Source organism: Lutra lutra, chromosome 10, assembly GCF_902655055.1.
Source record: "Lutra lutra chromosome 10, mLutLut1.2, whole genome shotgun sequence".
Lineage (NCBI taxonomy): Eukaryota > Metazoa > Chordata > Mammalia > Carnivora > Mustelidae > Lutra > Lutra lutra.
In genome coordinates, this window is record NC_062287.1 from 29,692,681 (window position 1) to 29,714,205 (window position 21,525).

The 21,525-nt window shown below is 53.3% G+C and overlaps 1 protein-coding gene across 3 annotated transcripts in view; it reads right to left on the reverse strand.

The window, feature by feature from the left end:
* The window catches only part of B3GAT1 (beta-1,3-glucuronyltransferase 1), a 30,376-nt gene extending 9,852 nt beyond the window's left edge, over positions 1-20,524 (reverse strand). Inside the window, exon 1 of one of the 3 annotated variants that reach the window (XM_047693382.1) lies at positions 20,077-20,524. The gene's annotated coding sequence lies outside the window, so the exon portion shown is untranslated. The remainder of the gene's footprint in view (positions 1-20,076) is intronic. The other 2 variants (XM_047693384.1, XM_047693383.1) reach the window with 2 other exon arrangements.
* Positions 20,525-21,525: the final 1,001 nt, after the last annotated feature.

Below are 21,525 nucleotides of genomic sequence, written 5' to 3' on the forward strand. Positions count from 1 at the left end.
CAAAGGGCACAGAATGGCGTCTGGTACCTTGAGTGAGTAACTCAACTCAAGACCTGTTAGCTACTCTGATGTCCACATGTGTCCAGATGGTTTCTTTCATAGCCTAGATAAAGGGGTCAACTTTGGGGTGAGGGCCAACAAAAGATGTTTTTGGGGATAGGCCCCAGAAGGAAATGCAGCAAGTGCCTTTCCTTTGTCAATATCACATTGGGAATTTTTGTGAATTTTACATGGCTTGGATATAAGCAAGGTGAAGAGGGTCCCTGTGGAGGCTGCCATATGCCGAGGGGACAGCACTCACAATGCAAACAACGGGGTTCCAGGAGAGATTCCCTTTCTGTAAGTAGGGTGAGCCTGGAAGCCTCTTCAGTTCTGCAGAGTGAGTGTCTGTCAGCAGCATCCTTCTCTGTGCCTTGTCTTGTGTGACAAGGACAGCAGGCACAGAGCCCTCATGACCACCGTGGAGACTGTCACACCCTATTCTCTGCCTTCCTTTCTCCTTCTGTGCTGAGCCCTGTGCAAGATGCAGGATCCAGGCAGCCCCTGGCTGGTTCTGGCATGCCCACCGCCTCTAGCGCCCAGCTCTGGGCAGTGATATGCCTTGGAAATGGCAGCTGCCCCGTCCAGCCCCAGTAGCACATGCTCTCCCGCTCTGGCAGTGTCAAGAGCCAAGGTCAAGGAGAACCTCTGACCGATCCCCACCCACCCAGCTTGGGAAACAGCGTGTTTTCCTCTCCTTGTCTGGTCCTCTTTCCAAATAGGTTTGTCACCTTGTGGAAGAAGTATGTCTTCCAATGAAGAGCACGGCTGTTTCAGCCAGCACGTCCCCGCCAGCCACCTACCTATGAGAGGCCTGCTCTGCCTCCACCATCTCCTTGTAGGCAGGTGGTAAACAGGCTGCCCCACCTTCCTCAGGGAAATGGAAGGTCCCCCAGGATGAAATGTTACAGGCAGGGACAAACGATGTGGACACAGAGCAGGGAGAATAATTCTAAAACTCCTCTTTCATGGCCCCCCCCCCCCGGTGACAGAGTCCAATGTCCTACCCCAGGAGGCTTATCTGGTTCTTGTGTGCTCAGTAGGATGAAGTGGAGTGACCTCTTGCCACCCCCAGCCTGCGCCCCCGACTCCAAAGCCACAGACAAGGCTACAAAGAGCTGAGTCAAGGCCTCGGTTTGGCTGTGTGATCTCAGGCCACATTTGACGGAGGACAGGGGAGCTCCTAGGAGGCCTGGTTGGGAGAGTTCCTTTGGATTCTTAGTGATTCAAAAAGGAGCTTTTCCAAATGTCCTTCATCTTGGGGAGGGTTAATTCCAGGTTGGAGAAAGCACCAGAGAGGCAAGCTCGGGCCAATCTACCGCATGCACATTCAGCCTCCTCAGTGCCTGCACTTGCCTGCTTTTACATTTTCCCCCTCTGGGCAGCCTTTTATCCTAAGCCTCCTACCTCTGGCACTTGCTCACCCTCCCCAAGCTTGTCTGCTTGGGCTGTCGTTAGAAACAACAAGCTGTTAGGTAGCACTTGGTGATGCTCAGAAATGACAACACATCACACTCAATCCTCATGGCGCCTCTGGCCACAGGTACCATTGTAACCCCATTTCATTAGGAAGTCATTGAGGCCAGAGATCAGTGCTTGTCCAAGGCTGTAATTAGGTCATGGTAGAGCCAGACCTAAGTGCTGATCCTTTGCCTCCATGCTGTCAGTGGGACTACAGGAAGAGAGGTTCCAGGTCCCAGAGCCTCAAAGCCGGCTCAGGTGCAGGGTGAGCACAGGTCTACACAAAGACCCTGGCCTAGAGCTGCTTCAGAGCCAACCTTCTTCGCGAAAGCTGCCTCCACTGTGGGGTCCAAGCACTTCCCTGGAGGTGGGAGCAGGAGGTGGGTTCTGGGGGAAGGATGTAGGCAAGGGTGTAAGGGGGCTCTGGAGATAATTTTGATCCCATCTAGTCTTTTTGGTCAAAACATTTATGAAAGGAAAGGGAGGAGGGAATGAGGGAGAAAAGCTCTAAAAATAAACTTAGCAATAAACCCAGTTGTGCATTAATTACTCTGGAAGCCATTATGGCTTGAAAACCCCATAACTTTAATGGAGGCTATTATAAGCATAGTAGCAAAATCGTGGAGCTAATTACCAGGCAGTTATTAAGCCGCACAGAGAGCCCTCAGCTTTGGAGAAATTTGGCTGGCCAGCAGGGGGCAGGTTTGTGGAAAGTGGGACCTGGGGCAGGGGAGGGTCCTGGGAGTTGCACCTACTCCTACCCCAGACCTGTGCTTGGGTGGGAGATGGGAGTGCAAGGATGACCACCTCGCCACCTCCTGCTCTTCTGTTTGTGCCTTGAGGGGAGGGCAGTAGCTTGCCCGTGGTTGCAGGCTCAGACCTCAGAATTCCTTTGGGCCCTCACTGGCTAGGGCAGAAGAATCAACACAAAGATGGAACGGGTGCTTGGCCACACCCAGAGGCCAGCAGAGGGGAGGAGGCAAGGTCAGGAAGAATGGGTTGCTTGAGGAAGTGTTGAGTGGAGGCTGTGAGGGGTGGCTAATGGGAAACTGCAGGGGCCTTGCTGCAGGGGCCTTGCAGAGTCACTTGCATGACTCTCCATCTGACACTGGTCACCCCTATCTGTGACCAGCCTCAACATGAGGTTGAGACCTTCAGGCCTCTGTGACAATGAAGAAATGCCTTATGTGGGAAAAGTGGGGTCAGGTGGACATTCAAGGCAGGAAGCCAAACTAACAACTTTGTATGGAACCTAGTCATGATTTAATATATATGGAGAGTGTCCCTGTCTGGGAAGACCTATTTATAGGAACTTGTCTCTGGGGTTAAGGGTGTCATGGTCTGTGTATGAGAACCAGGGGGCATCTGGGATCCTGAAGGAAGTGCCCAAGAATGGGACAGAGACAGTCAGGCTGAGCAGGAGATGCTGGGCCTGGGGAGGCAGAGCTGGAGGCCAGGTTGGCTTCAAGGCTGAATGATTCCAAATGGATAGAAAGGCTTCCTCCTGAGCCTACAGGTGTTCAAACGAAAACCACATCAATGCCCCTAGTCCCTGAAGAGGAGCGTTATTTAATTACATTCAACAAATATTAACTCAGCATCTGTAGCAGGCAGGCACTACGTCAGGTTCTATGGGCAAAGCAAAGCAGCAGCATGCGAGAGGGAGGTAGGGGCTTCTTTCCAGGATCTCACAGCCCAGAGAGAGGGAGGTAGGGACTTTACACAGGTGTCTATGAGGCTCCCTTAACAACACTCAGGGTGACGTGTGATGAGTACTCATGTTGCAGAGTGCATGTGTGTGCATGTGTGTGCGTGTGTGTGGTTGTGCATGTGTGAGTGTGTGTCTGATGGAGGTTAGTCACAAACAAGCTCAGAAACAATCCAAGCCACTTGTCTCTGTAGGATGTTAAAACCATGTCACCCAATAAGACTGGGAATAGTAATTGGCTAGTCAAAGGAATCCATTAAAGTGAAGAGTCCTTCAAAATACGCACATATGATACATGTTTCAACTTTTAAAAGTAACTTTTAAAGAGCCAAGAACTCAATAGGTGATGTTTTCCCAGGACTGCCCTGTATGTGGTCACTTTCCCCAAATCCAAACCACTCAGCACTGGCTAGCTTGTTTTGACACAGGGCCTTAGCCTTTCCTAGAGCCAGGAGACAGCTGAGCTGAGTTCCATGTTGCCTTTCTGACATCCTCCTCACCACCACACACTGCCTGCACCCTCCAGCGCTGATGACTTTGAAGTGGTCCAGGACCTGAAGGATACCTGGTGAGCAATTCAAGTGCTGTACCCTCTAAGATTTTTTATGACATTTTTTATGACATACATCTTCACCTAATTTGGAGAACTTTTCCCCTAGAGTCATCTTATGGAGTCTTTTGAGAGCATTCAACTTAGTTTTCATAGAGACAACACATTTATTTCTTTGCAATATTTGGTTCCTATAATATCCTATGATGGTGACAGCAAGCATGACCATTGTAAACAGGCTGGGAGCAATCATTATGGCCTCTCCGTAAGCATGCGGCTCAGCTGGTACAAGCGGGAGTGGGCTGCCAGAGGCGAGGTCCAGCATCATGCTTCCACAGGCAGCCATTCCTGTGCTTTACAGATGGGGTGGAGAACATCAGTTACGTGCACAGTCAGTCGAGGAAAGGCTGGTTAAGAGAGCTTCTGCTGCATGTGTGAGGGGAAAAAGCTGTCCTCTGTCATCTGGGAGCCTGAGACACTGGGGCTGATGAGGCAGATTATGAGGCCTCCCCACGCAGAGGCACAGCCAGCCTGACTGGTCTGGGCCCAGAAGGAGGGGGTGGGTGGGTGGAGAGAGCTAGGGCAGCCAGAGTGGCTAGGGAAGGCACCAGGTCTTTGAGCATGGGAGCAGGGATGTGGCAACAGGAGGCAGAGAGAGGGGAAATTTTAAAAGAAGATAGTGGGAGGGATGCTGGTCAAGGCTCAATCTAGCATTACCCTTTAGCCCCAGACAGCGCACCTCTCAAAGAGAGGCACAGACTTTGTCCCTGAGACCTGCAGGAGCCCCTAATGGGATCAAGGGATTAGTATTGATTCTGCTGCCACTGCTCAGGAAAAGCCCCATGCCAGAGCTAATCAGCGCCTGGGCCAGTCAATCCATACTTCATTAACCCAGCCCCAGTCTTCTGCCCCACCACCCGGTCCCGGCTACCCCCACTCTCCATCCCCCAACCTGGCCCTGGCTTCCAGCCACCAGCTCCTGCTGGGGAAGGGGCAGCACACAGGCATTGGACACTCGTCGGGGGAGTGTCCAAGGAGCTGCAGTGAGCAGGCTTCCTGCTCCTCTTCTTCCTCTCTTGTCCCCATGACCTCAGAAAAAGTGAAGTGAGGTCCTGTGGGACACCTGGTTGGGACTGTAAGCCTTCCTTGTAACAGCCTAATGCTGGGCCAACAGGATTCATCTTCCTTTGATCTTCACAACAGCCCTGTGAGGAAGGCAGGAAAACTGTATCCCCATTTTATCTTCAAGGGAACGGAGGCTTAGATGGGCTGTGTGACTGGCCCAGGGCTGAGTCGGCTGCTGGCAGAGCTCCCACTCAGGCCTTTGGACTCTGAATCAGCGTGCCCCCCCCAGGTCCATGCTGCTTGCCTCACTACAGACCTGGTGCTTTCCTCCTGCCTCCCCCACCTGGCACTTCTGCCCCAGGGATGGCTTCCTGAGCTTGCTGGGGCCCACCACTGGTCTATCATCCTGGTGGTCAGGCCGAGGGGCCCAGGGAGGAGCCGCCTCATCCTGCCTTCATGGTGCCTCACTGAGGAGAGGAAGATCCAGGCTCTGGCGAGGTCTTTGTCCTGCCTCGGGGCCCAGCCACTGCTGGCTTTGGCTCCTGGGTACTTCTGAAAGGAAGGATGGCATGGATTCCAGATCTTCCCCCATCTTGTCCCTTTCTAGCTAGGAAAACCAATCCAAGGGCTTGGGCAGAAAGAGGAGCTCGTTCATTTCAGGCTTGGCATAAAGCATACTCTTACGCTTTGGTTTTCTTCCAGCCCAGCAGTGTCAGAAAATGCAACTTATGGTTTGTTTCTTTTAGGTAACTCCTTTGTTTTTCCTTTTGGTTTTTCTGAAACAGCCTTTGGATTCAGTTTGGATTACAATTCAGTAAGAAATAAAAATTGGGGTTTGGTTTCGTGTGGTACTTTGCAAGGCCAAGTCCATTCTGGTTCATTGCATAATAAGAGATGGTCCCCAGCGGGTTTCACTGAAGTTCCTTGAATTGTGTAGCTTGTGGGCTTCAGGCAGGGAGGCGTCCACACATCCCAGAGCCTCCTCCAGGCAGGAGGCCCTTAGAGAAAAAAAAATGCTTTATTTTGTGGGGACATCGGTTGCTACTCTCAGTTGGGGCCTGCAGAGGCTGGGGCCCAAGCACACAGATGACCAGCTTGTTCCCTCAAGAGTGGGGACAGGAGGGAGGGCACAGTGGCCTGGGAGACAGCCTGTTGAAGGACACAGGCCTGATGGAGGGTTGTGGAGAGTTGGGCAGTGGCCCAAGGTCCGTGGGGCACCCTCGTTCAGAGCAAGCCTACAGCAGGATGTGAGGGCTGAAAGCGGAGGGTGGGTGGGCTAGACGGTCAGCAGGGAGGCCCTGGTCACCAGCAGGACAGTGGAGAGTCCCAGTCTGGCAAACAGCAGCACATGGCCGCTCGGCCCTTGCCTGCATGCTGGGGGAGAGCTGGGAGGGTCATGCCTAGCTTTGGAGTTTATGGGACAGGGAAGCAGTCCCTGCAAAGTGCCGTGCAGCCCAGTTTCTGGCATGGCATTTGGCTGGGGCCTTGGGGCCAGGAGAGGGCTCTGGGCCTGCAAAGTGCCAACGCCCTCACCTCCTTTGCCCTCCTTGCTTGTTCTCTTTCCATATTCATCCCAGGCCCATTCCGGCAGCCATGCCAACTTTTTGAAAGGAAGGTCACTGCTCCTGAGTGCCTTCATTTTCTTCCGCTATCTAACTAGTTATCATACACTCAGCCGCTTAAAGTGACCCTCATCTACTCTCTTCAGTTTCTGTGACTCAGGAGCCCAGGCATGCACAGCCAGGGGCCCCCAAGCCTGCACTGTACTGGCTGGGCTGCATTATTCTCTGGAGGGCTCACCTGGGAGGAACCTACTTCCAAGCTCAGGCTGTTGGCAGAGTCCTCTACCTTTCAGGCATCGGAATGAGTGTCACTCTTCCTGCTCCTAGAGGCTGCCCTCAGCTCCTAGAGACTGCTCCAAGTTTCTTGCCATACAGGTTTCTCCAATATAGCCACCTACTCCATTGAGCCAGCAAGGGGAGGATCTAGAGCCACTGAACTAACAAGACAGAGTCCTACACACTTATGGGAGTGATAGCCCATCACTGCTACCACGTTCTACTGTGAGAGGCTGGTCACAGGTGTCATGCACACCAAAGGGGAGGAGTTCATCCAAAGGCAAGAATAATAGGAGTCAGAATCAGGGGACACCTTAGAGTCTGTCTATCAAAACAAGGAGGTCAGATCCCCACCTGACCTTCAGCTCCTGTCTGGCCCCCATAGCTGCTGAGGGTGACAGCAGGGTCTAACCACAGTCACAGTCTTCTGTTGCCTCCCTTCCATCTTCCTTTGCTCTCCTCTGCCCAGCAAAGTGCCACACAGATGGATATTGAAGCAGTGGGGAGCCTGCGCCTGGAGCCCGAGAGCCCTGGGCACAACACTAGAGTCCTTCCTCCCTGCTGTGTGACTTAGACAAAGTGACCTCTCTGGGTCTTGGTTTTTCCAACTATAAAACAGGAATAAAAACAGTATTTCCCTTACTAGGGTTTTTAGGGTGATGAAGCAAAATCCATATAAACTATCTGACACAGGGTTGGTGACAATAAGAGAAGCAGTTACAACTGCCAACCTTGTAGCCCTGGAAAGGGCCCAAGATGGTTCTGCTTGGCCTTGCTTCCCTCCAACTCCCTCCAGCTGAACTTCTGGCTGCTGGAAGGCAGGGTGGAAACCACAAGCTCTGAAAGCCCTGTATCACCCCCAAAGGAGGAGACAGTGAGGACAGGTGGCTGGGCTAGGCAGAAGGGACATCTCCCTGTCTCAAGGGCTGACTTGGCCTTCTACAGTATGGGGCCATTGAGAAGTACCTTTGATTTCTCCAGCCTCAGGTTCCCCATCCAGTGTGGAACTGTTGTCTCTTTTATTGTCTGGCATATTCCACTGTGACCTCAAATACAACATGACTAAGATTTGAGTATCATCTTTCCTCCTAGAGTAGCTCCCCATCCCTTCCTTCTGTCATTCATCTTCAGCCAGTCCCAGGAATGCCCTAGATCCCTCCCCCTCTTTGCGTCAGCTGGGGCTTAACACCTTTGGCCTGGTCTGCCCCTAGGCCTTGGGGCACATCCCTCTGATGCAGGTCCAGATCATATTTTTGCTCCCCTAGCCACCTACTGTGATCTTTCTTCAGATTCCAGCTCACTGCCTGGGCCCTCCCCCCTTACTGACTTGCTCACACTCAAAACTTTTTGTCTCTCCTGCTAACTGCAACTTATTTAGCTTGGCATTCAAAGCTCTTTACCATGTGGCCCAGTCTAACTGAAACAGAAACAGAAACTCTTCTGTTTCCTATCTATCTCCTACCCAGAGCAGTCTCTGACCTCTACCATCCAGAGCCTTCTCCTCTCCCTGCAGCAAACTTGGGAAAGCTCTGGAAGCAGGTAAACCTGCTTGGTTCATTTAGATGGTAACTGCTCTTTCCTAACTAGGGCCAGCATCTGGGCCAGCCCCAGGGACAGAGATCTTGATTTAGAGTCAAGATGTCCTGAGAGCAAGCCAGGCCTGGCCCTCACAAACCAGCATCCCCCCTATTTCCTTCCATCTGCAACTATGCTTCTTCACCTTGGCCTCTGACCCCTGCTGTCCCTCTTGCTAGAACCTCTGCCATCATCCCATATGGTAGGAGAGGGTCCTACACAGGTCCTTGCCATGTGGAAGTCTGAGTACAGTTCGGTGTTTGGGGCCCTCTTGCCTCTTACTCAGCACCATCTCTACACTACACAACTGGGGAAGGTGATTGAGGCCTCCTGCTCCACATCCTCCTGGCTGTGGAAAATTTGTCATTTCACTAAGGAGAATAGCCAGGCTGAGTCTCCCATTCGAATAAGTCATCAAGGCTGTGCCAGCAAACTCTGGAGCCCCCCTTCAGAGTGATTTCACAGGGCAGCGGCTCACTTCACACACAGGTGCACACAGTTTGGCGCTCACAGCCAGCACCCCATCTGAATGAGTGCACGTGTGTTCATGGGCACACGCAAGCACACCCTTGGCTGGGTTTGGTTATTGCTTCTGAGCCCCATTGGAGAATCCCATGATTGGGTCTCTGCTCAACTGAAGGATTACCTCATGTGCCCTTGGCCTCCAGTGGCCTCAGATCCCAGAACACAGATATAGACAGGCCAATTCCCTTTCTCTGTGGGGCTGTGGTTAGGGGCAGCCTCCCCTAGAAACTACTGGGAACACAACTCAGTACTGATTTGCAACTTCCCAAATGATTTCACATTGGTCATCTCATTTAATCAATAAATCCTTGTAATTCCAAAGCTTTATTGATGGTTTGCAGATGAAGAAATTGAGGCACAAGGGAGTTGAATGTCCGGGCATCCTGGGTCCAGTCTGACAGCAGCCCAGCCTCACCCCTGCCTGAGACCTGCTCCCTGGGTGGCAGTGGCCCTCTTCTCTGCTCTTCTCTCTCCTGGTCCAGGCTGCCGCTGGGGGGCACTCTCCCACCTCTGTGCTGGGCTGGGTGGAAACTAGGGCTCCTCCTCCTGGTCTTTGAGCCCATGCTGGGCATCTGTGCTTCAGTCCCGCCCCTTGGCCCTGTCCATCAGAATAGGTGGGGTCATATATTTTACTATCCAAACCCGGGCCTTCCAGACTGTGATGATGAGTCAGTGCATCAACAATAAGCACGTTCAGGGACTGGCCTGGGCACACTGGGTAACGGTCCCCTAACTGGAGCCCACTGTCACCCACTGTGTGGCACCCAGTCATGGGAATGAATGCAGGGTGTAGACTGAGTCCTTCTCCCCTCTGCCTCCTCCCCAGATCCGTCTTCACCCCAGCAAAGGATCAACACACTTGGTTTGTGCCGTGAGCAAATCCAAAACGGCTCTTCTACCCTCCGCATTATGAGCTCTGGGAGCACTGGGGTTCTCACTGCTGCTGGGAACACCTCCCCATATCCTCTGCCTGCCCTGGCCTCGCCTCACCCCCTTGGAGACATAGGAGCAGAACTGGCAATGTGTGTTACCCTAGCACAGGTCAAGGCCACACGAGGATACAGTAGTCCTGCCTTGAATCCCACGTTTATAGCAAAATCCTCTTCAGCCTTTCAGCTCAGCTTGCTGCAACACTTGCTCTGTGAAAGGTATGGGGCAGTTTGGGACACAAGGTGGGGTCTTGCCTCAATGTGGCACACATCCATGGGGTCAAGACACCACAAACACCTGCCTGGCTGAGAGGGAGTGAGGGGAGTAGGAGTGGAGGGCTCAGCAGATTCTGATGTAAGATGAACAGCAGGGGCCAGTGGGGGAGGACACGCAAACCGACAGTTGCTAGTGGAACAGTGGTATCAAGGGCCATGCAGGCTGCTGTATGACCCTCCTTTTCTGCCAGGCTGCCTAAGCAGTAGGGGGCAGCCTGCTACCTGCTGAGGCTGAGGTTAGGGTATAGTCCAGAACCGAGAAAAACTGTAGTATCCTAGCCTCCTGGGGTCTGATTGCTGGGAGGACACAGCCCTCATAGCATCAGCACTTGACTACAGAGGAGGCCCAGGGATAGGTAGGTGCCAAGCACTGGCTCCAGTGAGGGCCCATAGGATGAAGCAGGGAACAGGTCATAATGACTGAATTGGCACCCACTAGACCCTTGCAGATTGGTGGGCAGGGCACGTGACCAGGGCCTGGGGGACTGGAACGAAGCAGGCCAGGTAGCCCGGTGGGTCCGGCCCAGGAACGAGGGTCCATGACAAGGGTGGGCTGGGATAGCCATACAGAGCCTCCTGGACTGTGGGTGAGTGTGGGATTCAGACATCTTGTGGAGAAGGCGTGAGCACCCAATGTTATTCTGTCCCCACAGTACTGTCCTTCCTGCCCTCATACTGTCCAGGCTGTTCTCTGCCTCAGTTTCCTTTGGTGCTGATGTTGTGCAGTTCTGGGTGAGGGTGCGGACTAGGTGAGGCCATCCTGAGCCCTATGCCCTCAGCCTGCCTTTCTTGCTTTGAAGCCTTTCCTGGCCATGCTCTTTCCCAGGCCTGAGCACTCAATGTCCATGAAAGCAAGGTCCAGCTCTGGAAACTTCTGTGCTTGTTGGTTTTCATGTTTGTCTCCAGCTCCTGGGCCATGGGTTCCTCTGGGGGCACCAGGCCTTACTTACCTCTGGATCCCTTCATAGGGTCCAGCCCTGACACAAAGCAAAAATTGCACTGATATCCCTGTGACTCAATTTCCTTATCTGTAACTCTTACTGACCTATTTTTGGGATCAAGTGAGGGAACCATGGAAAACATCCAGCGAGAGGCCTACAAACGATGAGTACTAAAAATGTTAGATAATGTAATGTAAAATAGTAATTACAACTTCTTTTAAGATTCAGCTAAATCCAAGTGCCTAAAAGAGAAGGGGAAGAGAGAGGGAGCATCTCAGTTCCTTCCTCTCCGGTCAGTGCAATCGGCCTCTGGGACAGCGTTTCTAGCAGATTCCTCCCTCTAAGGATGAGGCTGTGCTGAGAATGGCCCCCACAGAAAGCAGGCACATGGGCACACAGCAGGATAATAAAGAGAGGTGCCTGCCTGCTGTGGCCCGGAGAAGGCAGACTGGCCCTGGGGAGAGGCCATGCCTAGGAAACCCAGCACTCGGGCCCTGTTCTGACCTCCGGGCTGGGCTGACCCCTCTCGCAGGCTCTTCGTAGTTTACCAAGCTCTTTCACATACAGCTGCCCAGCGTCGTCTCTCAGTACAGCTCCCTTGGGAAGGCACTGCTTCCTTTGTTCCTTTTTTACAGATTCAGAAGCCGAGCACAGAACTGAAAGGCTGTGCCAGGAGTAGACAGCCGGGCCTGCCCTGGTGTTGGGACACTTCCCTGTCTTGCCCCCACCACAACGTCAGCCCAGGTTTCTGCCCAACTCTCTGAGACGCACGCTCAGGGAAGGACTGGGGATTTCAGGTCAGATGCCCCTTCTTCTCTTCTGTCTCCAGAGATGTCAGGACTTGGAGACTCTAGCAGCCTTGGGGCTGAGAGCTGACCATCAGCAAGGGGCTGGTGCTATTGATCCCTGAGGCCTGTCATTGCTGCCCTTTCTCCCCTGGAAGCAGGCCAGGTTCCTGGAAAGTTTCATCTCCCCCCTTGGAGGCTGCCCAATTTCCTCTGTTACTTCTGCCATATCCCTTCGATCCCTCCTGGCATTAGCTCACCCTATTGCCTGGGTGGAGACTAGTTAAGGGAAGGCATTGAAGGTGGAGGGGGGAGTGTGGCGAGCCCAGCCTCAGTAGGCCTGTGAGTCTAGAGTGGGCAGCATGTGCCCTCCCCACCATGGGCAGGCTGGCATGAGTGTGATGAATGGAGGATCCCTAAATCTCAGTCCCCCAGACGGTAGATTATGCTGACACTATCTTTGTGTTTTACAGGCTGTGTGTTATACTGCCAGCAGCAGGGGGGCTACAGATCACCAAGAAGGAGCCTGCACAGTGCAAACGCAGGTGGTAAGGCAGGCTTGCCACATACATAGGGGCTCTCTGGGATCACCAAGGGCTCCTGCCCCAGGAAAGAGCTCTGGGGAGCATGGGACAGATTTCTTTCTCAGGGTCCTGAGAAGGTGGCAGGTAGGGAGGGGTCTGGGACAGGGTGTTGGCCTTACCTCCCTGGCAGGTACCTCTGCCTGGAATATTTTTCTCCATACTGTTCCTCAAGGAACAGTTCCCCACTTGACCTTCCATGACTGGGCCAGGTACATTTCTCCTGGGGAATGCCTCACAGGGGCTGGGCACTGAGGAGGCTCTGTCAGCACTGGGCAGTGAAGGGAGCAACCAGAGGTCCAAAAAATACACCCTTCTCTTCAAATAAAATGGGTCTCTCTCCTCTCTGTGTTCCTATGATGCTTGTCATGTAGGTTAACTCAGAGCACAGAGGTCTCTGCTGGGCCCTTATACTGAGACACCCCGTGAATGGGAAGGTCAAGTGGGGAGAACCACCATTATCAAGCACTTCTTGCTCCATGGCCTGGCACCAAAGAACTGGTCAACTGTCTGACCAGATAAACAAAATGCAGTGTACATGTACAATGGAGTAGTACTCCGCCTGAGAAAGGAAGGGATCCTGAGCAACACTGCAATATGGATGAGCCTTGAGGACACTACGCTAAATGAAAGAGGCCAATCACAGAAGAACAGATATTGTACGGCGCCATTTACCTGAGTTATTGGAAGGAGTCAACTCAGAAACAGAAGGTAGAACAGTGCTTACCTGGGGCCGAGGGAAGGAGAAGTGGAGAACTGCAGTTTAAGGAATATACTTTCCAATTTGCAAGATGAAAAAGTTATGGAGATAGACGGCTGCATGACAATATGAATGTACTTAATACTGCCGAACACGGAGAAATGGCTCAGCTGGTAATTTTCATGTTATGTGTGTTTCTTGTTTTACTGCTCACACCAAAAAGAACTGGTTGTCCAGGAGGTCTGGTTAGATCTGCCAACAATGACACATCCCTTAGGGCCTGCATCTAGGCAGGGAGAGGGGATGATGGGTCAGAGGGCTTTCCTGGCAGCAGGGCTGGAGTGGGCCCCTGTGTTTTAGTTCCAAGTGGGGCTGCTGGGTGCCCCTGCCTGGTGGCTGTCACGGGGGAGTGCTGCCGTGAGGAAACATGCACAGAGAACCCTACAGAGGTTCCAGAGGTGCTGCTACGACCGAGCGAGGTGTGGTGGAGGAGTGTGTGCACACATGAATGCAGACACACATGCACACATGCACGCACTCACACATAGAGCAGCCTGCTGTGTTGCCCAGTCATGGGGCCTGGGGAGGGAGAGAGAAGCTGGGGCATTTGTTTCCAGAGAGAGAGAGAGAGATTTATGAGTGGGAGAAGAAGTTGGTATCAACAAGTGATGAGTTAGGCTAGTAACACTTCAGCTTAAATTCAAAAGCTCTGATGGAAAAAGAAAATAACGTGCCCAGAGGCTTTACATTCACCTAAGCAGGCTGGGGTGGGAGAAAGCTGCTGCCCTGGAACAAGGATTCTGCAGCCCTGGGGGGAGTGCTGGCCGGCCATTGCTTTGGAACCTAGGGTGGTCCTTCCTGGTCTGTGTTCTGTGCATGAAGCGGGTAGAGGAGAAGAGAGCATGAAGTAGTGAGTGGGAGAAATAAATAGGTCCCCAGGATGGCCACAGAGAAGCGGCATCTCCTTGAAAAGCCTCATGTGGTCTGCTCACCCTGGTTGTATTATCTTATTAACTACACCTTCCAGGGGACAGGGTGCTAACATCTTCAGAAGTCAGCACTTATCTATCTCTAAGGGCATCAGGATGCTGGTGATGGGGAGGTGGGCTGAGAAAGATGCCTGGATATCCTTAGGCTTCAGAACACATCCCATAGGACATCCCCAATCAGCCAATAGGGACCCAGAAGCTTCGGGTCTGGGTTGAGCTGGAGCCAGGTGGCCCCAGAACCTCAGTGTCAAGCCATGGAGGGCCCCTGATGGCTCTCTCAGACTGATGATTTCCAGGCTGAACTTATTCCTTTGGTCAGAGTGTACATGGACATACAGTAGCAGGTTAATGATTCACTGATTTAATTAAAGTTTTCTACGTATTTTTAACACATTGCCTGTGGCTGGAAGGATCTGACCTTCCCTGGGGTCCTGTCAGAGATAGTTTAGGTTCGTCTTCTTGGGCCAGTTGTCAGAGGAGGGGAGAGAAGACTTGTCCCAGACTGGATGAAAGGAGCCCTGGGGTTCAAGTGTCAGCCTCTTACCCCATGCCCTGGGTGAGGCAACTCCTGCTTCCCTGTTGTGCATCTCTGTTCTGCCAAAAGGACAGGCAGCCTAACAGAGAGGGAGAAGTAGGGGGTTGGGAGACTGAGGTCACAGTCTAGGAAAAGGCACAACAGTGCTGTGTGACCTGAGATAGGCCTGGAACCTCTCTGGGCATTGGTTTTCTTACCTATAAAAAGAAGGAATCAACCCAGAGTCACAGAATCCAAATTCTGTGCAAAACCTTATAGCCCTGGGACGCCTGGGTGGCTCAGTTGGTTGGACGACTGCCTTTGGCTCAGGTCATGATCCCGGAGTGCTAGGATCGAGTCCCGCATCGGGCTCCCAGCTCCACGGGGAGTCTGCTTCTCTCTCTGACCTTCTCCTCGCTCATGCTCTCTCTCACTGTCTCTCTCTCTCTCAAATAAATAAATAAAATCTTAAAAAAAAAAAACAAAACACCTTATAGCCCAGATAGTCTTCAGTGTTCATCCAATAGTTTGTGGCTACACATGGCAAATTCTTGCTTCTCAGACAAATTTCCTTTACCAAGGTAAGTGGTTTAATTCAGGTGGGGCAATGTTCACATGATTTACACTCCTCATATTTTAGATGAGGAAGATGAGGTTCTACAAGATTCTGTCACACAGTGAGCTGCTGACACAGCTGTGACGAGTTACTGGGTCAGCCAGCCGATTTTTACATTCTGTCCAGCCAAGGGCCTTGCTCCCTCCTGGCCTCTTCCCACTGTTGAGCCCAGGGCAGCGGCCTCCTAGCTTTCCTTCCCTCCAGACCAGGGAGGGGGTGAGCCCAGGCAAGAGCCACGCCCCACCCCTGCCGCCAGTTGTTTCTTTCCCCACTCAACAAGATGCTGGAGGCAGCTGGGACCTCATTTGCTCCCTTTATTTCGAACTTATGGAGGCTTAGGAAATGCTTTTTTTTTTTTTTGGTGAGAGTGGTTCCAATAAAAAGAGAACTTAAGTTGTATCCACTTCCAGAAATGTTAGCCCTGCTTATCCAGAAGTATCATGGGCAAAGGAAGACATTACTCATCTCAGTGCATCTCATCGGGGCAGTGGTGAGGGGTTACTATCTGGCACATTCCCATCACAGGTGAGGAAACTGAGGTTCAGGGAGCAAGGTCACAGGCTGATGACTGACAGCTCCAGCACCTGGCATCACGCTGGCATAAAGTGTGTTGTTCATTAAGTGTTTGTTAAGTGAATTGTTAAATAAATGAGTAATAGAAATTGCTAGGCAAAGCGCTTACTATTGCATTCTCTGAGTGATTATCATGATTAACCGTAATGACTCATTCTCTTCTCATAAACACCCTGGGATTATCCCCATTTTAGAGATGAGAAATCTGAGGCACCAAGAGGATAAGTAATGAATGTCTCAAGGCTACACGGTTATTAAGTAGCAAAGCCGCATTTGAATTTAGCCAGTCAGGCTCCAGAGCCCATTCTCTTAGCCACCTTGCTAAACCATCCATGTCGAGTCTAGAATGGCACTTTCAGTAGAACTTCCTGTGATGCTCGGAATGTTCCGTATCTGTGCTGTCCAATATGGTGGCCACTGGCTCTCAAAATATGGCTGGTGTGAATGGAAGACTGCCCACTATGGGAGGGAAAGCAGCTCACCCCACATCTAGTGTTGGGCTATAGAGGTTTTTGAATGATGGTCAGATGAATAGCCCAGGGTGTTGAGCCTAAAGAGACTCATGGCCTCAGAGGCCCAATTGCCTAACCGCCTCATAAGGAAAAAAGCAAGATGGAGAGAAGAAGAAGGAGGGAGAAAGGATGAGCTCAGCCATACCTAGCCAGTCAGGGAGGACTGGCCGAACCAGGCTCCCAACCTCAGGTCTGGTCCTATATTTCCACTCCAAATAATCTAGGCCATGCTGTCTTATCTCTGCTCCTTCCAGCCTTCTTCCCATCATAAAGAGATAAGAACAGCTCACAGTTCACACATACAAGAAGAAGCCCTGCCCGTGCCTCTAATACTTTGTGAGATTGGTAGCCCTGTGGGCAAGGTTTATCCCTAAATCCAGTCAACTCTTGGTGATCCAGACTGAAACTCTCCACTTTTGGGCTTATTGGTGGCAAAGCCCTAATCCCTGCCAGGCACTTGGCCGGGAGGCTGCCTGCCCTGCTGTCAGCTGGTGTGCACAGGGAGCGCAGACTCATTTTAATATTGGCTGGAGCTGAACCTCATTAGAAAAGTAAATTTGCTGTAGCTGCAAAAAAAAAAAAAAAAAAAAAAAAAGCAACCCACATAACCCTTCCAAAAGCTAAATAAAAACTCCCGATTTTGGATTATTTGATGCCTTATGTTCCTAGCACTGGCCCAGGGCCTAGAACACAGTAGGTGCTCAGTCAACATCTATGGAAGTGAAAGGAATTTTGAGTGACATCTGTCCACCTTGCCATTTTTCAGCATGGATAATAAGAGGTCACAGAGCTAGAGTTCTTCTAAGTTGCATAAATTGTTTTATGAAATCACTAGCTGATGAATTGGAACAATTACACTGACCACTAATTAGACATGAAAACACTGCAGTTGCTGTTGTTCCAAGAAGACATGAGAGTGTCCTTGCAACAGAGGCACATCCCAGGTGGGCCTGGGGAAGGCCTAGAGTCTGGAGGAGTGGCAAAGCAGATGGGGTGGAGTGGCGTGGGAGATGGAGAGACTATAACCATCCCAGTGTAATTGGTTCCATGGTTGGCCAGAGAATTGCTACTCCAAATTCTAGAGCCATCCAGATCCTGGAAGAATGTGGGGGAGGGTATATAAAATAAGTACATAAATTAACATTTATCTGGCACTTCACCTAAAAACAGCCTGGTGAGATGAGGCTTCCTCAGGTTAGGTTTTTAGGAAACCAGGGCTTAGAGGGCTCAGTTTTTCCCAAAGTCCACTAAACTGGTCATGGAGGGCCAGACCTGGCTGAGAGCCTGTGCCCTGCACTGCACTACTTCCATAGCCCAATGCTCTTCTGCAGGGTCTCCAAATGTCTTGTCTGGAGGCCTGGGGCATCATGAAAGAGGCTTTTCTTTTCTTTCTTCCCAGAGCCAGTCTCTCCAGAGTCCACACCCTTCCCCACTCCATGCATCCCAGTTTGAGGAGGGGTAGTGGGGCAGGGGCCAGGAGACGGGGGAAGCCCTCAACACTGAGGGATGAGCCTGGGCAAGAAGGTCTTCCTGAAGACACTGATCCAACAGCCAGCCCTCTTCTGCCTTTAAGCATCCCTCTGAACCTTCCCTCGCATTCATCGGAGGCCTGGAAAGGGCCTTCCTCAGGAGACTGTCCGACGGCTCCTTTGAGGACCCCTCCACCCTGCCTTGGTGGATGGCTGCTGGTACTGTGGAGCTTGGGAGGCCCTGGACTGGCCCCAACAGCACCACTGGGCAAGCCACAGCTCTGCCTTTGGGCCCCCCACACCATCGTTCCGTGAGCACGCTTCTGTGTCTTTGTCTGTTGTCTCAGGCTGGCTCCACTGCCTGCCTCAGACTCTCGGATTCCTTTTCTTCCTGAGCCCTGCCTAGCTTCTCTTCCAGTGTCAGCAGATAGGAGCTCTCGGGCATCTCTAGGCCTGCTCATTCCTCTTTCCTAGCCAAATTGAACCCACGAGCTCCCCTATCTTTGAGCCTGACTCCCAATCAGCTCATCCTTCTGCACTTCTCACACTTGCAAAGCTCCTGTCCTACCTCCTCACCTTATGCTTCACAACAAGAAGTACAGTCGACTTGTTCCCCTCACCCCTCAAACTACTGTGGGTAAATCCAGGTCTATCCAGATGCCAGAGACAGGGAACTGAGCTACCCGCTTCCCCCATGCTCCTCTGGAGCCCCTGGTCTCTGCTGCAGGCTCCAATCCTGTCGTTGGAGCTGTCCCACCTCAGTGATTTACCTGCCCCATGCTTCAGGTGGACCAGTTAGTGCCTGCTCACCCAGAAACCTATATGCATATATTCAATCCAGCAGATATGAACTTCTAACATGCCTGAAAACAGAGTGATTTCCAAGCATCTAGGATCAGGTAGAGAAAAGGGCACAGCAAACCACATGGTTCCTGGGCTGAATGAGGCACAAATTCATTAATCCTCCCTATTCCATTAACCTTGGCAAGCTTTCTTGTTCTCACCAAAAGGGGCAGAAGGAAATGGCAACTCCAGAACCTTTGGGTGTGCCGGACACAGACTTGGCAGAGTGGACAGCTTCTTTGAGGGTCTCATGGGAAGGGTCTTTATTCCATATGAACGGGGAACTTGTTGTTTGGTCCAGTAAGGCCAATAATGGTCACCAGTTAATCAAGTTCTGGGAGGAAATGTCTCAATCTCTGTGGTGGCTATTGGCAGAGGTAGGGTGACATGGGGCACAGAAGACAAATCTTAGAAAACACTAGAGCATCAGTCCTGTGAAGCCACACACCCCCACAACCCCCAACTTAAGAAGCTGTGAGCTTCCCATTTCCAAACAAACACATAATAACTTCACAGTGCTATTACACACTAGGACATTCACACCCAATCCTTTTCCAGTGTAAGCCACGGAACCCAAACGGATCCCAATGCTTTCTCTATCCAGATTGGTACTCATACAGATAGAGCTGCCCCACCAGCATAGGGCTAGCAACTGTCAGCAGAGGTCCCCTTCAGAGTCCTGTGAATTGGAAATCCCTGGAATCCTTTAGCTCCAGCTTCTACAAGAATTCATCAGAATAGTTCATGGCTGATGGTAGGCCTGGCTGGGTGGGAAGGGGAGGCTAGTCAAGATTGTTTATGTATTCATATGTGTGTGGGGGAAGGGGTGTCTCTTGACCTAAGCTGCCTGGTACCAGGCTGTCACCTCCTTTCTCTGGCACTGTGAGATCCTATGGCTTTCTCCTTTCTTCTATCCTGCCTCACCTATCAGCTTCCTTTTCTAAAGTTTTACGCTCTGACTTCAGAAGAATCAGGATGTCAGGTGCATCGGGGTGGGTGGTGAACTTGGTCATGCCTCCTTCCTGGCTACACTGATGGGCCCAAGAGCCCTTTGCCACCCTTACCACCTTCTAGCCCCTCAGACTCCCCAGTAGAGTGGCAGAGGCTGGGTTCCCCTAAGAGAGTTAACTTGCCAATACCTGCGGCTATAGAGCGACTGGGAATGGCTGCTGGGGAGCAAGGGTGCGGCGGGTGTGCTACCCCTGACTCCTCCGCGAGACAGGAACCACCTGCTGAGGTGGAAAGCGGAGCAAGAGCTCAGAGCCTGGGTCAGTTGTTGGAAGCTGCCGAGAACCAGCTCTCTCTCCCCTTAAGGCCGGCCGGGAGGAGGGCAGGCACCACCGGGGTTTTGTTTCGCAGCCCCTCGGCCGCCGCGCCTCCCAGCCGCGGCCGGGTTCCCGGCCCCTTTCCAGCTGCCCCCGCTGCGCGCGCGCGCGCGCACACACACACACACAGACACACAGACACACAGACACACACACGCGCGCGCGCGCGCGTGCACGGGAGGACATGGCGTGGGTACTGATGGGGACGCATAAAGGGACTCTTTGCGCTGTGGCAGCGCGCGGGGGGCGCGGGGGCACTGACCTGCGGTGGCGAGTCCAGATCGACCCCGGCGCGGTCCATGGTGGGCGGCGGCCCCTATGCGCCGGCCCCGGAGCCCCTCGGCTGCTGCCCTGGGCCGCGCGCACCTCCCTCCCCGGGGGCTTTCGGGCTCCGGGCCCCTGGGGGCCACTTCATAGCCGCGGGGTCCGCGCGCCCGCCCGCCCGCCGCCCCGGCCCGGCTCCTGGGCTCAGAGAGGCTGCAACCGGAGCCTGGGAGCGCTGGGAGGGCGCAGGCTGGGAGACAGGGGGTGGGGGAGTAGGGGCGGGGGAGGCACAGGGGACGGGGTGGGGGAAGCAAGGGGGGCAGGCTCGGGGGGCGGCGAGGGGGGAGGCGCGGGGCGGCCGGAGCCGAGCCGACCCGGAGGGCGCGGAGTCCCCTCGGCGGCAGCCGATGCTCCGGTGCAGCCGCGGCTCTGACAGCGCCTGCCGCCCCGCCCCCACCCCTCTCTCCCCGCCCCCACTCTCCCCGCTCCCGCCCCCGAGCGCGAGCTAGCTGCCGGCGGGACCCGCGCCGCTAATGGGCGGTACCAACCTCGCCAGCCGAGGCGGGGGGCGCGAGGAGGAGGTGGCGACCCCCCCCGTGATTGGTATCGCCCCCCCCGCCCCCTACACACAACCCCTCCCCAGACTAGGCGGCTCAGGTTTGAGGCGCTACAGCAGGGGCTGCGGGGGCGGGGGGGGGGGGGTTGGCGAGCACACCGGGCCTCGGCTCTCTAGAGTTAAAGCTCTCCCGGCCCGTTGCCTGCACCCCCATCCCACCCCGCCTCCATCCTGGCTGTTCCTGGCGCCCAGCTTGGCAGCCTTTCTCAAAGGGTGATTGTTTCCGGGCTGGGCAGTTGGGGGGCGGTTCTCTGGGACCGGGAGGCAGAGCTGGGGAGTGGGGAGGGTGCGGCTCCCTGCTTGGCTTCAGGCACCCAGGAGTAGGAGATCGCTGGTGGGGGTGGGTGGTACCTGCCTGGATACAGGGCTGTCTATGTGTGGTAGAGATGGGGGTCCTCAGGCACCGGCCAACAGAATGGCCCCATCTGTCGGCACTGCTGCCTTGTCGAAGGGCATGTCCAGCTGCTGAGGGTTAGCCTCCACTCCCCCTCCCACAGTGCCTTGGACATTCCGAAGAGAAAGCAGGGAGGCAATGCGCAGGGTAGAGAGCGAGCTGGGAAGGAAGGAGCAGAGATGGAGAGAAGGGGGCTAGTAGGCTATCCAGTAATTTCCCAGGGCTCCCTGGGCAAAGATGCCCCTGCATGTTTCCTGCCTGTGTGTGTTGGGTGGGCTGGGGGTGTGTGTAACCAGGGAGTCCTTGCGTAGGCACATGTGTGTGCATGTATGTATGGGGTACAGATACAGCCATGGCAGGTAGCTAGCTATGGAGATACTTCCAAATGCTCTTGTGTCAAGTTGCCAGAGACTTAGAAGCTATCCTTATAAATGTTT